Consider the following 18516-nt stretch of genomic DNA (forward strand, 5'->3'; position numbering starts at 1 on the left):
TCACTCGTGGAGATTCTCTCAGCACATCTGGAATCACACAACAGCTGTCTGAACTGCTCATGGATAATGCTAATCCAGAACCACAGGTGCTGCAATGGAGGGCGTCATGGGTGTGCCTTTGAGACCAACTATCTGGTTATTCGTCCTTCTCTCCTTGGTAGCCAGTTCTCTGCACACAGCTGCATCACTGACGAAGGCTGGCATGGCTCTGATTTGCTTCAGGATTTCTGACCTTTCTTAGGTGAGTTCCTCCAAGCTCTGTTCTAATAATAGATGTGCAATAACTTTGAAAAGTAGGTAACCCTGTAACCAGGCTTGAATACCAGGGAGCAGAGAAATCCCTGTTGAAGATTCAGTGGGAGAACACTTAGAATTATCAAGAAAGTTCAGGGAAATGGCTGGCCATGAGAGAATTTCGCAGGAATGTGCAGTTGCCTGGAGACCAGCAATACCAGTTAAGCTGATGTTTCCCACACTTTGGGCATTAAAATACCACCTTCATCATTTTTCCTATATCCAAGTACCACTTCTGCTTTTATTCACTTATTTATCTTTCCATAGATTTATATTTATTTAAATTAAATGTATTAAACTATTATCCAGATTGTAGCCAGTGATATTTTTAAATGTCAGTCAGATCACATCACCCATCTGCTCAGAATCTTCCAGTAGCTTCCATCTGAATTAGGATAGAAATCGTCTAGAAGGACTGTGCGATTGCACCCTCTAAGCATCCTCCTCCCCTCATCTCCTGCACGCGCCATCGCCATCACTGAGCTTCACCCACAATGGCCTCCTTGCTGTTTCCCCGGCCTGTTAAGCTCCTTCTCATCCCAGTCACTCTGCCTTGAAGGCTTCTTCTCTAGATATCTCCTTGTCTCACAGCCTTCGTACTTCCAGGTCTCAAATATCTCTTGCTCACAGGTTGATCTTACCAACCTGCCCCAAGATGGCGCCTGCTCGTCACTGCATGCCCTTCACCTGGCTTTACTTTCCTTCTTAGCATTCATCACCACCTCAAAGATTATACAGTGATTAATTTCTTTAATGATTATCCATCTCCCGTGACTAGAATGTGAGCTCCAAGAGTTTAGGGGCTCGCTTTTTAGTTCACTGTTGTAGTCCCGGAATCTGGATAGTGCCTGGCACACAGCAGGTGCTTAATGGAAATTGTTGACCAAATGGACAGAAGGACAAAGGAACAGATTTGATTGCCTAGGAATAGACCCTATTGTGTAATCAGGGAGTCTTCACCAATAAATGGGATGAAGGGCTTAGTCAATAAAAGTCATAGAAAAAGCTGGCTAGCCTGTTTTTTGAAGTCAGTATACTCACCACCATCATACAACTAAGTAAGTAAATATGTGTCCAGATGGATTAAAAATGTGGATGGTTTAGAGAAAATCATTTTTAAAAACCCATAAAAATATAGCCAAATTTTCTTCTGATTTCTCATTGAGAAAGAACTTTCTGCACGGTGCAAAAATACTAAATAAAAAGATCAGTACATTTGAATTCATAAACTGTTAACTTCTTTAGACTATTTATTGCATTAGGTATTGTTTGTTTGTTTTGCATTTCTCAGGGAAGTTAAAATTAAAATCACAATGAAATCACGGTGAAACCACCACACATCTATTATGATGGCTAAAAACCCCCTGAAAACAAAACTGGCAATACCAAGGGCCAGTGAGATGTGGAGCAACCAAAATGTTCTTACAGTCCTGGTAGGAATGAAAAACAGCACAGCCATTTTGGCACTTTGGCAGTTTCTTATGAAGTTAAATATATACTCACCATACAGCCCGGTGATCCACTTTGAGGTATTTACCCAAGAGAAATGAAAATTTATGTTCAAGCACTTATATGTGAGTGTTTATAGTGGCTCTATTTATTGTTGACAAAAACTGGAAGTAACCCAAATGCCCTTTAACTGGTATATGGATAAACAAAATGAGGGATTTCATACAGTAGAATACTGCTCAGCAATAAAAAAAGAACATAGTACTGACTTACACAAAAACATGGATGAATGTCTCAAACTCCTTATGCTAATTGAAGGAAGCCACACTCAAAAGGCTATATTCTGTATGATTCCATTTATATGACATTCTGGAAAAGGCAAAACTATAGGGATGGAAAACAGGTGGGAGTTTGCAAGGGGCTAGACGGAGAGAGGGTTGACTACAAAAGGGCAGGGGGAAATTTTTTGGAGGTGATGGAAATATTCTATATTTTGAATGTGATACTGGCTACCTGACCATATGTGGAAATTCACAGAACTTTACACTAAAAAGGGTGAATCTTACTATATGTAAAATATAGCACAATAAACCTGACTTTTAAAAAGAGGGTAAAATTAAAAGGTGAGCAAACTAGAAAATGTTTTTAAAAAACAACGTATTTATATTAATACATAAACAGTACATAAAGTTGATCAGAGAAACACTAGTCACTAACAAAGGAAAAAATTGTTCATTCTAACTGGTAATCAACTAATAGAGATTAAAGCACATTGAGATACCATTTCCTATGTTCATTCTCTTCTTCCATCGCCTTTTTTAAAAGGTTAACACAGAATGCTGGTCAAGTGTGGAGGGATGCCTATACTCACACAGTTTTGATGAGAGTGTCAGCTGGTTCAAATCTCCCTGGGAAACAGTCTGGCAAATCTTTTTTTTTTTGAGGAGGATTAGCCCTGAGCTAACTACTGCCAATCTCCCTCTTTTTGCTGAGGAAGACCGGCCCTGAGCTAACATCCATGCCCATCTTCCTCTACTTTATACGTGGGACATCTACCACAGCATGGCTTTTTGCCAAGCAGTGCCACATCCGCACCCGGGATCTGAACTGGCGAACCTGGGGCCTCCAAAGTGAAACATGCAAACTTAACTGCTGTGCCACTTGGCCGGTCCCTGGCAAATCTATATTGAGAGATTAAAAAGTGTTCATGCTTTTTGTTACAGTAATTTTACCTCTGAGAATTTATCCTAAGGAAATAAACCGAGTTGCAAGAATAGTTTTATGCATAAAGATGGTTGGCACAAATTATTTACCATGGTAAAAAGTTTGCAACAACCTGAGTGTCTACATTAAGGTAATGGTCAAAAAAATTGTGGTTTATTCATATGAAGAAATAGTATAAGGTAGCCATTGAGAATAATGTTTTTGAAGAATTTTTAATGACAGAAAATGTGCTTATGAAATAACGTTAAGAATACAGAATAGCATAAAAAGTATAATCTCAGCTGTGTAGAAGTATTCATATGTAAAAAAGTGCAGGAAGATAATTTGCTAACATGTTGCTCATAGCATCGGTGGTAGCTGATTTTCTTTTCTTTCTTATTGGCTTCTGTTTCTTCTAAAAAATACCCCAAAAATGTTATTGTGAAAGAGGCATTCTGAGGTTAAGGGCACTCAGCAGACAGCCCTGACCTCGGGTTCCAGACCACTGGTGTTACCGTTCCACAGACGCATTCCATCTTGAAAATCTACTATATTTGTGGGTTTTGTCTCCAAAAACCATAAGCCATAACATTTTGAAAAAAAATACAATACAGTAATGTTTGGAATATAGTAGAGATTTTCTTAGAAATTAATGTATGGCTCTGTTTATACTTCTGTAGTTAAAGTTCAAACTTTTAAATATGAGATTCAAGACTCTCTAAAACTCCCTGTCCAGGACAGCGGCCACTAGCCACATGTGGCTGCTGCGCACTTGAACTCCAGCCGGTTCCCACTGAGGGCTGCTGCAAGTGTGAAACACACGGTGGATTTTGAAGACTTCGAATGAAAAAAAGAATATAAAATATATTGTTAATAACTTTTTATATTGCTACAGGTTGAAATAACATGTTGTATATGGAGGTTAAATAAAATGTATTATTAAGATTAATTTTGCCTGTTTCTTACTTTTTCACTGCGTTTCCTAGAACACTCTAAGTTACCTCTATGGCTTGCATTATATTTCTGTTGGGCAGAGCTGCTTTAAAATCCGTTCTGCATCCAGCCTTCGAGCCTCCTTTCCTCCCTCGTGTTTGCACATGAATAACCAACATAGACTCCTCCTTCATCCCGGGCGGAAAACAGAATGCTATTCGTCCTGCACTTTCAGCTGCTGTTTCCTCAGGCTGCAGGGCCTTTCTCCACCTTAATTCCGGCTTAAATCCTATTTGTTCTTAGGCCCGATTGAAATGCTGCCATATCAATGAAGTTTTCTGCATTAGTTAGGGACAGTATTCAGCTGCATGCAATAAAAACCAGTTAGGTGTTTCAATCAAAGAAATGTTTTTCTTTGTCATGTATTCAGAGGTGGGCAGTTCAGGACCGGTGCAGCAGCTCCCGGGGGTCGTCAGCCTCCAAGGTCTTCCTGCCTTTCAGTTTCACCATCCTTGGTGTAGGGTTTTTCTATTCATGGCCACTTTATAGTCACAAGATGGCTGCTCCACCTCCAGCCATAAATCTGCATTCCAGGTAGGGAGAGGAGAAAGAAACAAGGAGGAAGGGAGACATCTATAAATAGGAGAGCAAACTTTTACAGAAATTTTCAGCGGACTTTCGCTTGTTTCTCATTGGCCTGTATTGTATCAAACAGAGACTCCGGTTTGTGAGAGAGAGGAAAATATAGGTTTTTTTTTGTTTTTGCTGTTGTTGTCACCCTTGTTATTGGCCCTGGTTTTGACTTTTTGCTGGACACATTGCTGCAAAATATATTAGTAAAGAAAAGGGGATTCTAATAGTGCTTGCCCACGTCTTTGATTTTAATGGTCCCAACTTATTTCCCTGGATGGTACTGGAGACACACTAAACGTTTTTACTATTTTTGCTTCTCCCTTCCTGGCCTCGAGGGGTATTGTGTTTCTTCCATAAACATAGTTTTTCTTCAGGCAAAGAGCACAATCATTTATCACATTGTGGGTTTTCTTAATTACCGTCACACGCCAGTCTACCCCTGGGGCCTGTTCATTCCTTGTGCACAAGGCGTAGAGTCTCAGAGCTTCTCAGGGCCCCGGGAAATTGTATTGGCTGCTAAAGCCACAAAGAAAACAGTGATATCAAAAATCATCAATTTAGTTAATTGTCAATGAAGTATATAGTTATACTCAATACATTAATTGTTACATTTAGTATTCACAAAAATATTATGTTTGCAATATACTTGCAGATTATGATTTCGCTTTCCTGAGTGTGCATAATAATTATACAGAAATCGTAGCCAATCAGAAATTAAATAATTTCCTCCCAGCTTCAGTGCACGTTGCAGTCGCCTCCGCACACCGTTTCCAGTCAGGTTGGCACTCCCGGCCTTCCACAGCACCTGTGATTCTAGTGAGCGAGTGAGTTGGAAATGGAGAGTCTAAGCCAGTCAAGCCAGGGAAATGTGAAGAGGAGTGTACTGGCCTTGTCTCCCCACCCCTTCTAGTTGTGAATGAGGAAGGATTTCGCCTGCTGGCAGCATCCATCTCGCAACCAGAAAGAGATCCAGGCTGAGGACAGAGCCCACACTGCGGTATGCAGGGCAAAGAGACACAAAATGATCTAGGCCCCTGAAAACATGGTAACCGCCCGGAATCGGCAACTCTGAAGGCTGGCCGTCCTCTGGACTTCCAGTTGTGTGCTCGTGAATCTCAGCGTGCCCTGCAGGGCCCACCTCATTAAAGATAGAGGACACAGCGAAGGGCTGACACTCATGCAGCTCTCATAATCTCACCCCTGGTGTATCTGAAGGACACTGAGACTGTGTATTTAACTAATTTACTCAAAGTTTGCTGTATTCGTTTGTGAGGGCTGCCATAACAAAACACCACAGACTGGGGGCCTCAAACAACAGGAACTTATCTTCTCGCAGTCCTGGAGGCTGGAAGTCCAGGATCAAGGGTCAGCAGGGTTGGTTTCTCCTGAGGCCTCTCTCCCTGGCTTGCAGATAGCCACCTCCTTGCTGCGTCCTCACACGGTCTTCCCTCTGTGCACGAGCACCTCTGCTGTCTCTGTGTCCAAATTCCCTCCTTTTGTAAGGACACCAGTCAGGTTGGATCGGGGTGCATCCTAACGTCCTCATTTTAATGCAGTCGCCTCTTCACAGCCCCTCTCTCCAATACAGTCGCACTCGGAGGCTCTGGGCTTAGGGCTTCCATACAGGAACTTTCAGGGAGAAAAGGGGACCCAATTTAGTCCATAACAGTTGCTCTCTGCTTTCCTACCACAAGGCTAGAGGTCAGAGCAGGACCCACATTTCCTGACTCCTAGTTGTGCTTGCTTACCCCGATGAAGGGAATGTTGAATTTCTGTGTAATATCTGTAGGGATTATGATGCAAATGTTTAGAAGGAATCAAGGTGGCATTTAGAAGGAAAGGGGTGGGGGTGGAGGTTTAGCAGCAGAAAACTGGAAGGAATGTGGAAGTGCCAGAAAGCCTGTCTGAGCTGTTGACTCTAGATGCCAATTATATAGAGAGGGCATTTTCATTGTATGATCCAGAAAAATGGAACGTACTCACACTATGCACTAACAGAGGATTATTTGGGTAAATCATGGTATATCCATCCACTTGGAATACTATGAGCCTTAAAAATTATGAAGTAGATATATATTTCTTACCTTGAAAAGGTAAGCATGATAAAATTTTTAAATTGATTACACAACTATACGGTATGTTCTGGTTTAAAAACATACGTCTGGGGCCAGCCTGGTGGCATAACAGTTACGTCCTGGTGCTTTGCTTCCATAGCCCAGGTTTGCAGGTTTGGATCTGGGAGGGGACCTACAGCACTGCTCATCAAGCCATGCCGTGGCAGAGTCCCACATAGAAAATAGAGAAAGATGAGCACAGATGTTAGCTGAGGGCCAATTTTCCTCAAAAACAAAACAAAAACACACATCTATGTGCTATGTAATAACTGGCAGTATGCACATAAAGCTATTAGTGCTGGATACTTGGATTGTGGGAAATATTTTTTCCTAAGAAATTTTAAACAAATCTGGGAAGTTTGTGTGTTGAATACTGAGAAAAGTCTCCATATTTGGGTCAGATGTGGGGACTGTTACTCCCTGATCAAGCCAGCAGCAATCAGCAGCGAAGTGGGCACACTCTGGGCGCCAAACTTGCGAACGAGCTGCTGCCCGGGCCCTCCATGCATTCCGCGCGGACTTCTCGGTTTAGGAGGCGGCGGCCCTGCCTCTCTTTAGGGGCCTGGCACCCTGCCCACCCTTCCCTTTGGCACTGTATCGGGAAAGTTCTTCTATTTTGTACTTCTTCCAGCGCTCCAGCTGCCCGCGTTGAAGGCAGGGCCAGGAGCTGCGGGACAGGCGGCCCGGCGCGGAGCTTCAGCGGGAGCAGGGTGCCCAGGGACCCCGCGCCCAGCCCCGCGGGCGGCCCGCCGGCTTGCCCTCCACGGCCCGGGCAAACGGTGGGGACCCGGTAGCAAGCCGTTTGAGTTCTTTGGAAAAATCTCTTTTCCTTGCCTGCTCCCCACCCTGAGCACCTACCCTTGCTTCTGGCAACGGCCTTCTGGTTACCACGTGATCAGCACATCCCGGTGTGTCGAGTATTTCACACACACCATCCATTCCGGAAAAAGGACAGCAGAGGGGCTAGGTGCAGCCTAATTTCAGGTGCCAGCCAGGGGTTCAGAGCAGGGCACTTGACCTCTGGTTTCAAGCTGCTGGAATTGTGTGAGGACCTTTTCCCGCTATCTCCTGTCTCCTGGAATCTTCCTCTTGGAGAGCTGAGGCTAGAAAGCGGGCCATCACGCCGCCAGCGTGGTGGAGGAGCGGCGCTGGAGTGGATCTGAGGTTCCCTCAGCACCCTGATCGGCCTTCCGCCTCCGAGCCTTGGTCCCTCCGGCACTGCACTGACCGGAAGACAAAAGTGGAGGGCACTGTGGGGAGAGGGGGCCGTGTGAGGATGAGCGTGATTTGGAAACTGGACAGGGGAGCTGCTGGCTCTTGCACATTTTTTTGTCCGCGGCTTTAGGATAAGCAGGACTCGGCAGAAGTAAAAACATGTGGCTATTTTTTTTTCTTGGACCTTGGGAAACCAAGTGATAAAATAGAGTAACACCAACGAAACTCTCTCTGAAGCACTAAGTTTAATGCTAATTACAGGTACCAAGAAGATTCTATGTGATTTTAATGTCTTCTGTGTTGCCATTTTTTGCTTACAAGGAAGTGAGATAAATGGAGGCAATGAAACCGATTAAGTAAATTGCGTGAGAAAAGTCTGAGTTCTCATATGCTTTCAGTTACTTTAATCTTCTGATTATATTGATTGATACTAGCATCTTGTTTTTGTAAGTGGACAATGTTATAATTTATTTCTGTTAGCAATTAAGAATTACAATGCAAATGCCAGATCAGTAGTATAGAAATTAAGAGCAGATTTGCCCTAAGGCAACTTTGCTTTTATCGGTCAAAGTAAAGATTGCTTGAAATATAATTATGTGAACGGAAGCCATTGCTATATGATTCAAATAGATTCTTTCTAGGGAAATAAATCTGTCATCATCTACAGCAAATTATTTAATTTCCAGTCTCCTACCCTAGGGCTATCACAAAGAATGAAGATCATGCAATGGACACAAATTTATTGAGTGACAACTCTCTGTGTGATACCGTTCTGATGGCCTCCTATTCACCCCATTATTGAAGGGGGGATTTACCACCCTAAATAGTACAAGATGGCCAAACATACCACACCTGACGCTGGACGGATGAGACTGACAGCAGTTTATTGGTTACAGACACTCACCCCCTGTGGGAGGACAACACATACCATGTAGGGTCACACGGGGGGGCACTTGGGAGTCGAGTGAACAGGGGCTGCCTGCTACACAAGAGGCGGTAACAAGAGGACAGGGTGACCTCTGGTTCCCAGGGGAGGATGTGACTGGCTTAGGTGAGTAATTTCATAGGCTGGTAGGGAAGTAGTACTCCATCAGGTCGAGGGGCAGGCGGAGTGTAGCTGGTCCAGCTAACAGGGGAAGTAGCCTAGTGGGGAGCCTTTCTCACGGGGTGGTGGAGTTGGGGGGAACATATCTGCTGAAAGCAGGAGAGCTCATGGTTAGCCCTCTGGGGTCACACGAGACTCAAAGATGTCCAGGCAGCACATGAAATTTTAGGCCTTACACTATAGATACAAAAGAAGAATAAGACATGGTTCCTGACTGCAAAGAGCTTGAATGCTCCAGGCTGGGGTGAGAGAGGGGGCTGGGGGCACGGGATCGTCGAACTATTATAACTATTATAAATGGTTCTGACTGTAAGCACAGGAGGACTTCCGAGCACGTAGAGGAAACTGGGTACAGTAACTGAGACAGACAGACTTCACAAAAAATATGGTACTTGGCTAGAACTTCAAAGGTGGGTAGGACGCATGGTTAGGAGGAGCCAAGGAGGGGGAGCATTTCAGAAGAGGAGTGAAGTGAGGAAGTCTTGCTTATGTTTAAAGATTACTCAATTCATTTATTCAAGATACACTTACTGAGGGCCTGTTCAGGGCACAGGCTGTCCAGGGAACAGGGTGAAAAAGAACCTCTAAGGACAGTGTGGGCCTTGTCTGTCAGGTTGCCCGGTCCAAGTTGGGGTGAACTCTGGGGCAGTGGCATCCCAGACAGGCATGGGCCAGGCCTGCCACTCACCCAGGGCCTCCAATGTGGACTTTGGACATAATCTCCAATGAGGTAAGACAGAAATACACCAACAGGTAAAGATAGTCAATTTGTAGTTTTAATTGTTGTAAACACTTAAAATATACTCCAATTTTAATCTTTTTCAGCATTTATTTTTTAATATACAAGGACCTTTAACAGAATGGTGTAGCCCTGGTGTACCTCCACTTCAGGGGGGTCCCGCTGGCCAGGCTGCTCCTGGTGGTCCCACCCCCCAGAACCTGGTTGGCTCTTCAGGGCTCACCTCAGACTCCCTCCCCTTCAAGCCGTCTCAGCAGCCTGGGAGCACGCTGGGCTTGTTCTTGCCTGTGGTGCTTAACGCTCCAGCCAACTGAACTACCCGGAGTGTACGGGCAGCCACAAACAGAAAAAGAAGCCTCTGACTTACTGAAGGAGCACTATGTTCCTTCCAGAACAAGGCAGTCATTTTCGGGTTGTCCAGCATGAGTGTGTACCCACTGAGATATCTATGGGAGACTTATTTTACCTCTTGTACTTGGCAGGCATCGCATGCAGATGCACACCAACGTGTCCTCAGGCTGTTCCAGCTTCATACCCCAAACGCCCTCTGAGAGGAGAGATTAAGGGGTGCTTTCTGGCTCCAGGAAATTCATTATGACTTAACTCTCTCTTCCTTAGTGAATGACTATGTGCTATGTATTATTTATTTGTGATACGCCAAATAGTTTAGCTGGTGAGATATAAAGAGAAAGAAACCTCATCATATCTTCAGGAACTGACAATGACAACAACAAAAGCTTAAAAAAAAAAGAGACAGAGAGAAGAAAACAAGCTTTCATGGATACAATTATCCCACATGGCAGCAAAAACGTCCAAAAGCTAAAATAGAAAATGACGAAAACTCTGAGGGCAAGAAATGAACTTGTCCCGGAATAAGTGTCTGTACAAATGAGCCCAGAGAGCCCCAGCACAGCCAAGTGATAGACTGGTCCTGGGGGAGGAGATGTGCGCAGACATCACATCAGCCATTCTAAGAACTGTTGGCAGATTTTAAAGACAACTGTGACCGTGTTCACCGTGGCCCCACCGGTGACGACGTTCTCAGAGCTGGACGTGAGGATGTCTCTCAGGATGTGCTGGGTGAGTTAGGAGGAGGCCATGCTGACCCCCAACGCGGGTATGACTTCAGCTGACACCTCAGTAGGAAAACAAAACATCCAAAGTCTGTTAAACACTCACTAAAGCGGACAGTGTCCTGGAACAGGGAGTTCCTGCGGCGCACATTCTTCAGGTGTGTGACATTTCAGATGGGTTCTCACAGCCTGGAGATTATTTGGGAAACAAGCGGAGAAGTATTGTAAGACTGAGACAAATCACCGCTCACAGCCTGAAGAATTCTGACTGCATCTCCGCACTCTGGTTTTCTTTGGAGCCGAGTTGCTTTTCAACTATGCACGAGCTTAAAACCGACCAAAAGGGCTCTCACATGAAGCGTGGGCAGATGCAAACGTGAGCCTAGAGGATCCCAGACGCTGGAGTAACGTGGGAATTGCTAACACACCCGTGTCGGCCGGACCCTCATAGGGCTGCTGCTTCGCTGCTTTTAATGGCTCCTGTGATCGGGGAGGTCCCTGTGCCTCGGCGGCTCCACCCAGGCCAGGAGGCACTGTGATTTCTGTCTTCTCTCTCCCAAAAGTTAACCTTCTGGAATCGAAGGCAGCTTTGTGAAAGAGCAATTACATGAACAAGAGCACTTGTGAGTTCACTTTGTTTGACATGATACACAATCTGCACAGAAATGACCTGTGACCCCTGCATTTCATTTAGGTCAGTGTGGCCAGCACTATCCACCTCTTCCTCCTCTATGCAAATACTGTGAAGAAAAGAAGAAAACCGCCACTGTGGCAGGCCCCCGGGGGCGGGAAGCGGAAGAAGAGGGGAGGGCCGTGAACCAGGAGGCCTGCCCTGCCAGCCCAGGGATCTCTGAAGCCTCGTGGTCGGCAGCCACCCTTATAGTGTCGGCATCCCCGCGTGGCAGGGTGGGGACACGGAGCTGCCGCCTCCGCCCCCAGCTCCATGGGTCAGCATTTTGTATTTACAGAAAGTGTGTCCTCACCAAGTCGATAGAGTATAATTTGATTTTTCTCAGACGAGGACAGTTTAAGGCAATCTCGCCTCCCGGCTTTCCCTTGGGCCTCAGCTCCAGTTTAGGCAGAATGATCCTGAGTGAGCTTTCGACACTCGGATCGGATCCCAAGGCCTGGGGCTCCCTGAATAAAGGGGAAACCCCTGAGCTTGACACACAAGCCCCATTGTGAGCTGCTCCCTGCATTCGGCTCTGGTCCGGATCCTGCCAGGCATATCACAGCCTGACAGTCTTCTACCTACATGCTTGTTATTTCATTTTATTTCTATTGAGGCAAAATAGGCATAAAGTGCACTCATCTCAAGTGTACAACTTCATGATTTTTACACGTTTATAGCTGCATACATGAATACATGATCAACACCCAGATCAGTACCTAAGACCTTTCTCCACTCCAGAAGTTTCCCTTGTGTCCCTTCCCAGTCTATACACACCCCACCCACCACCCCAGGCTTTGCCTGTTCTTAAACTGTATATGAATAAAACTATACAATATGTATTATATGTCTGTATTCTTTTTTTTTCCTTCTTTTCCCAAAAGGCCCCCAGTACATAGCTGTACATTCTAGTTGTGAGTGCCTCTGGTTGTGCTATGCTCTGCTCCCACCTCTGTGCGTGGGCAAGTTGCACTGCCTCTCCCTGCCTCAGTGCTGCCACCTGGAAGAATGGCACGGTGACAGGAGTTCAGTGAGCTGACAGAGGCAGGGTGGTTAGAACAATGCTGGCATGGCAACCGCTAAAAAAGGTTGAGAATTGCAGCTTTTACAAAATTGTCCCATTTGCAACAACATGGATGGACCTTGAGGGTATTATGTTAAGCGAAATAAGCCAGACGGAGAAAGACAAACACCATATGAATCACTCGTGTGTGGAAGACAAACACACACATGGACAAAGAGAACAGTTCAGTGGTTACCCGGGGGAGGGGGCTGGGAGGTGGGCACAGGGGCTGAAGGGGCGCACTCATGTGGTGATGGACAAATAACAATGTACAATTGAAATTTCACAATGTTATAAACCATCATGACCTCAATTAAAAAAATTTATCCTTTGTCAAAAAAAATTGCAGCTTTCATTGTCATCACTTTCCTCATTCTCAGAAAGTTAGATCACATTTAGGCATTACTAATCACGAAGGCCTCAGCTTGAAGTCATGGTGACGAAACAATCAGTTTTAAATTCCTGAGGGATGGGTATTTCCAGGGAAGTGTCAGTGCTGGCGACACTCGACACACATTCTTCTGATGGCAACTATAAGGAGATTAGGAGAAAAAGACCAAACATTAGTCAAAGCATGCCAGGGTGATTAAAACGTCACAAATAAACATCCCAAAGTGATTAAACTGATTTAAATAAATATATTGTGTTAGGGACACTGTCACATACACATACAGTGTTCTGGAAAAGCAGCCGTGAAGTGTTACTAGAACTGAGGCCTCTTCTGGGATGTTGCTAAGGAAAGTTCACAATCTCGGGCTGCTAATTAAAATTACTTCTACTTATTGTGCATAAATTAGGTCCTAATAAGGTGAGAAAATAGTTAAAGAATGAAAATAGCTTCTCTGCATAAAAACAAATCCAGGGAGCCTTCCACCCTCAATTTTATCTTGTTTCTCCTCAGCTGCAGTTGGATACAAAGAAAACAGCACTGACAGCAGACAGAAAATCAAAAGGGAATCTTTCATGTAATTAGCATATACAGTCCACACAGGGCACACAGAAGACAGGTGAGCGGTGGAGAGCGAAGTCTTTGCAGGCATTGAAAGACAAGCCCCGCAGGATTTTGAGCTCTGACCAGTCCAGAAGTGAAGGACAAGTGCCCAGGAGAGATTATGATTTCAAGCCAGAATGGTGTGAGTATGAGAAGTTGAGGATTAGTGTCAGAAGAACCAAATTAAGTCATAATCATTTATACCTTTCAAAGGTTCCTCTTAAAACATAACTTGATGAATGTGTTCAAGTTCCACTCTTAATGAAAATAATTATTTTTGGATAGCTAGTGAGAGAGAGAGAGAGATGCAGGATGTCTGAATATATCCATGTGTTGGATTTTCAAAAACATAAGAGGCCCAGTGGGACTTCACGGAGAAGGCAAATTCCGGGTTGCCAGTTCTTGGTAAGATTCCTAAAGACATTGAGGGGGTGGGCATTGGGTCTCCTGAAATTGGAGATCACAGTCTGGGAACCCCTTAGCTGAAATCTGCCTGCAAACCCATTTTTGGTGATCTACACTGGGTTAAAAATGTTTTTGAACCCTAACTCTCAAAAAAGAAATTAATCTTTTTAAAAACCCCAGTTTCTGGCTTCTCTCACAAGCGTCCTGGTGGCCGGGCAGGGGGGCCGCCTACCCACAGTGGGCAGGGCCTGGGAGGGGCCGCTCCTGAGGCAGTTTGGCGCAGCCCGGTTCGTCTGCCCCCCCGTCTGTTATTGCTGGGCAGGAGGGTTTTGAAGTTTCACCCTGGTCAAGGATACTTATGTTGGTGGAGGTGTCTTAGTGGGGAGGAACTGTAGGGCCTTTGGAAAACCTTTTTCAAGGCAAAATATATCTGTGTCTGTTTGAAGGCAAACAGATGGGAGTATTGTGGGCTCTCTTTGGGGATCCTAATGGACAGGATTTTTTGCCCCACCTGTAAGACGCAGCAGTCACTTCTCAGGCAGCTCTCGGGGTATGAATATTTGGCTAACTCCTTCCAGGCTGAGCTTCTCCAGGGCAGGGCATGCAGTCTCATTCATCGTGTCCTCAGCACGTGTCTGGCACAAAGCTGGGGCTTAATAAAGATTTATTGAATGAATAAAAGGTCCCTGTAATATTCTCCACCCTTTAAATTGAGCATGAGAACGTATTTGCTTTTTAAAAAAGAGTCATTCAGTTCTCTGGGTATCATCTCTCCCTACCGCGCATGAAACTTTCCATTCATCCTGTTGACCCTTGCGACCCTCAGGAAGTTCTCCTGTTCACCAGCAAGCCAGAGGGGAAACTTACTGGGCTGCCCCTCGACGCCTTCCAGCACACGCCGGCCTCCTCGGAGGCGCCAAGGGTCTCCCGCCAGACCGCCTGCTGCGTGACAGGGAGGAGGGGCCATCTGTCGCTCGCACATCTGAGCATTACAGCGTTCGAATGAGGGCACGATGACTTCCACAAACGCCGTGAATGCTTCTTGTGTGAAGCAGCTGCTTTCACTTTGTTGAAAGGAAACCGTTTTTCAGCGTTCCAATGTACTCGGCCAGATTTTCGCCGGGAGGATGATGAGCCAATGCTGGCTGTTTGTAAACCCTGCTTATTAACCAGGGCTTCCAAACTCAGCAGCCCACGGGGTCAGGCCGGCCCTGGACAGGAGCGAAACTCGCTGGGCCGTGGGGCAGCCGCTGCTCCGCTACAGCCGCCCACGCAGGGATCCCCTCCCGGCTACACAGGGACCTGGGACCCCCTGAAAAGAAACGGGGGTTTTATTTTTTTCCTTGGTTTATTCTTAATGACGCAGTTTGGAATCTTTACAAAAAAAGAACCACATAAATGTATTTAACTCACAAAGTACTCATGTGGAAATGAATCAGTAATATTAACTAAAGACAACATAACCGTTCTGCAGGCAGCTGGAACTGTAGTGCACATTAGCAGGTATACGTGTGTGTGTATATTTTTTTTACCACAGGTAATTGATATTTGTTTTAAGAATGCTTTTTTATTCCAAACTGGGTTTTTCTTTTTCTATCAAATAACCATGGGATGGAAATGCATCCTTGCCCAGAGCTGTTTTGTTTTGAATGTGGGGAAGGAAATGGGAAAACTTTTCAGGCTTTGATGCCTGGACCAGATTGCTTTCTGACTCACAATGAGGCCACAGAGAGGCCACGTGACTAGGACAAATGCTGAGACCCTGCATGGGCCAAAGCCAAGCAACGGGCTAGGCCCCTCTGGCTTCATTTCTTTATTTTGTAGTAATAAGGAAAATAAAGACAATGATATTATCACTTCCATTCTGCCTGTGTGTCTTACTTTGTGGGGAAAAAACGTTGTGACTAAAATTCAAGCCAATTCTGATTTTTAAGTTTTCGTTTGTAAAGTGGAGAGATTAACGACTACCTTGTAGGATTTTTGTGAGCGTTGATGTCTAACATCAGGAAGTACTCAGCAGAGTCCCCAGTGCATGGTAGAACTGGAGAGGTAGTAGGTAGTGCTATTGCTGTTACTTCGTACCTTCACGTACGCTTCCTAACCCTGCTGCTCCAAGGGTGGTCTGGGATCGGCAGTGCCAGCCCCCTCGGGCTGCTTGTTGGGAACGCAGGATGTCAGACCTCCCCCCAGACCTACCTGCCTCGCCCATGGGGCTGCTATAACAAATTACCACAGACAGGGGGGCTTAAACAACAAATATCTGTTTCTCACTGTTCTGGAGGCTGGAAGTCCAAGATCGGGTGCTGGCATGGTGGGGTTCTTGTCGAGGCCCTCTTCCTGGTTTATAGGGGGCTGTCTTCTTGCTGTGTCCTCACAGGGCAGAAAGACAGCAAACAAGCTCTCTGGCCTCTTCTTACAAGGGAACTAATCCCATTCATGAGGGCTCCACTCTCCTGACCTAATTGCTTCCCAACGGCCTCCCCTCCAAATACCATCACTTTGGGGATTAGAGTTCAACATATGAGTTTTAGGGGATGCAAACTTTTAGTATATAATACCTATCTGAATCAAAACCTGCATTTTAGCAAGCGCCCAGGTGATTGGTGTGCCCAGTCAAGCTGGAGAAAGCACAGCTTTATAAAGGGAACTCTGTACTTAGAAGTCTTCATATTTTTTTTTTTTTTCCTTTTTCTCCCCAAAGCCCCCCAGTACATACTCGTATATTCTTCGTTGTGGGGCCTCCTAGTAGTGGCATGTGGGACGCCGTCTCAGTGTGGTTTGATGAGCAGTGCCACGTCCGCGCCCAGGATTGGAACCAAAGAAACACTGGGCCGCCTGCAGCGGAGCACACGAACTTAACCACTCGGCCACGGGGCCAGCCCCAAAAGCTTCAGTTTTAGACTCAGATAAACCTGGCTTCTGATCTTGGCCCTGTCACTTACCCGCCAAGTGATCCCGGGCAAGTTCTGAAGTCAGTTAGTTTTCTCGTGTTAACTGGAGATAATAATAAGGCGTGCCTTGTAGGACCTGTATTCGGCATGGGGACCATCTGTAGTAAGCTGTTACTGACGGCAAGGTCCTTCCTTTATGTAGAATTGTCACTGGTTTAAGAACTAAAAAGCACACACAAATTGAATCAGCAGGCAGCCTAACGCTGTGGAGACTTGAAGAGTCAGCTTATTATTTCTGCAAGTACAGAATTTTGTTTTCCACATAGAAAGGGCCTGGTAAACTAGTGGTCTGGCATTCTACCATTTACATAACTTAAAATTAAATGTTTAAATGAGGATAAAAATATTTGCCACATGCGCTAAGCTTTTGAAATGTTAAGGACTTGCTTTTATTGCATGAAAATAAGCAGAAGTGTGGGACGGAGAAAGAAATGTGTGACTTCCCCAGCACTGGCCTGCAAGGGCAGAGTGACCTTACAGAAGAAGGATGCCAGTAATTTTCAAACTAATCTAATTTTAAATTTCTGGATTTTTATTTCATCTTGTAAAGACACACTTATTCTTGGAAGGAAAAAGCCCCAACAACATTAGCGATAAATGAAGTTATGTAAGTTTTGCTGGCAAACCCACACTGCACTGTGCTACAGAGCTCATTTGCAAGTCAGGGAAGCAGAGCAGAGTCCACCACAGTCCTCTCAGTGCCCGGAATGTTTCTTTGAGCACAATTTGTGACCAGAATTTACTTATTTATTTTTATTTTGGGGATGGAACAGCTTGCCACGGTGTGGTTCAGTCTCTTCTTTCATGTCCTATAACTTCTAACCCTCAAGGAACCAGCTCCTCCCCTAGATTTCCACGCTGTGGGAAACGTACCACCATCCTTTCAGTTGTTCAGATCATCCTTGATTCCCCCTTTCCTCTCCCATGTCCAATCTGTGGGTACATTCTGTAGGCTTCCTCCAAAATATATCTTGAAACTTTTCTCTTCTCTCTGACTCCTTTGCCTCTATTAATCTAAGCTATCTTCCTCTCCTGCCCAGACTACCATGATAACCGTCTAAATGCTCCCTCTGCCTCCTACACGCTCCCTACAGTCGGTCCTCCACGGAGCAACCAGTGAGAGCTTTTAAAAACACTAATCAGGCCAGTCTCCTGTTGACAGCCCATCAAAGTCAAAATCCAGAGATACAGTTGGAATATGAACAGGTGTTCAACATCATTAATCAGCAGGGAAACTAAAGTTACAGCAACAAGGACCCCACTGCACACCTGCCAGACTGGGGAGAATTTTAAAAACTAAAAAGACTGATAATGCCAAGGATTGCTGAGGATGGAGAGGAACTGGAACTCTCATGCTGCTGGTGGAAGGGAATATTTAATGAATTTGGAAAATCGTTAGGCAACATCTAACAAAGCTAAACATAGGCTGACGCTGTGACCTAGCAATTCCCCTCCTAGGTACGGACCCTGGATAACTGAGCGCCCATGCCCACTAAGAGATGCTCCAGACTGTTGATACCAGCTTTCTCTGTAACAGACAAAAGCTGGCAACAATCTAAATGTCCATAAATACTACAAGAGATAAATGATGTTGTGTTTATATAACAAAATACAAGTAACAAAAAAAGAGTGAACTACTGGCATACACAACAACATAGATGACTCTCTCAGATTAAGC

At 45.1% G+C, this 18516-nt stretch overlaps 1 long non-coding RNA gene across 1 annotated transcript; it reads right to left on the reverse strand.

Annotated features, from left to right (window-relative positions):
- Positions 1–9704: 9704 nt before the first annotated feature.
- On the reverse strand, positions 9705–14976 carry LOC106835369 (uncharacterized). The gene is made up of 3 exons (XR_001399098.3): positions 14755–14976; positions 14399–14539; positions 9705–13022 (listed from the first exon to the last, which is right to left on the reverse strand). It is a non-coding gene; the product is annotated as an uncharacterized lncRNA (long non-coding RNA).
- Positions 14977–18516: the final 3540 nt, after the last annotated feature.

This window comes from Equus asinus, chromosome 5 (assembly GCF_041296235.1).
Source record: "Equus asinus isolate D_3611 breed Donkey chromosome 5, EquAss-T2T_v2, whole genome shotgun sequence".
Taxonomy (NCBI): domain Eukaryota; kingdom Metazoa; phylum Chordata; class Mammalia; order Perissodactyla; family Equidae; genus Equus; species Equus asinus.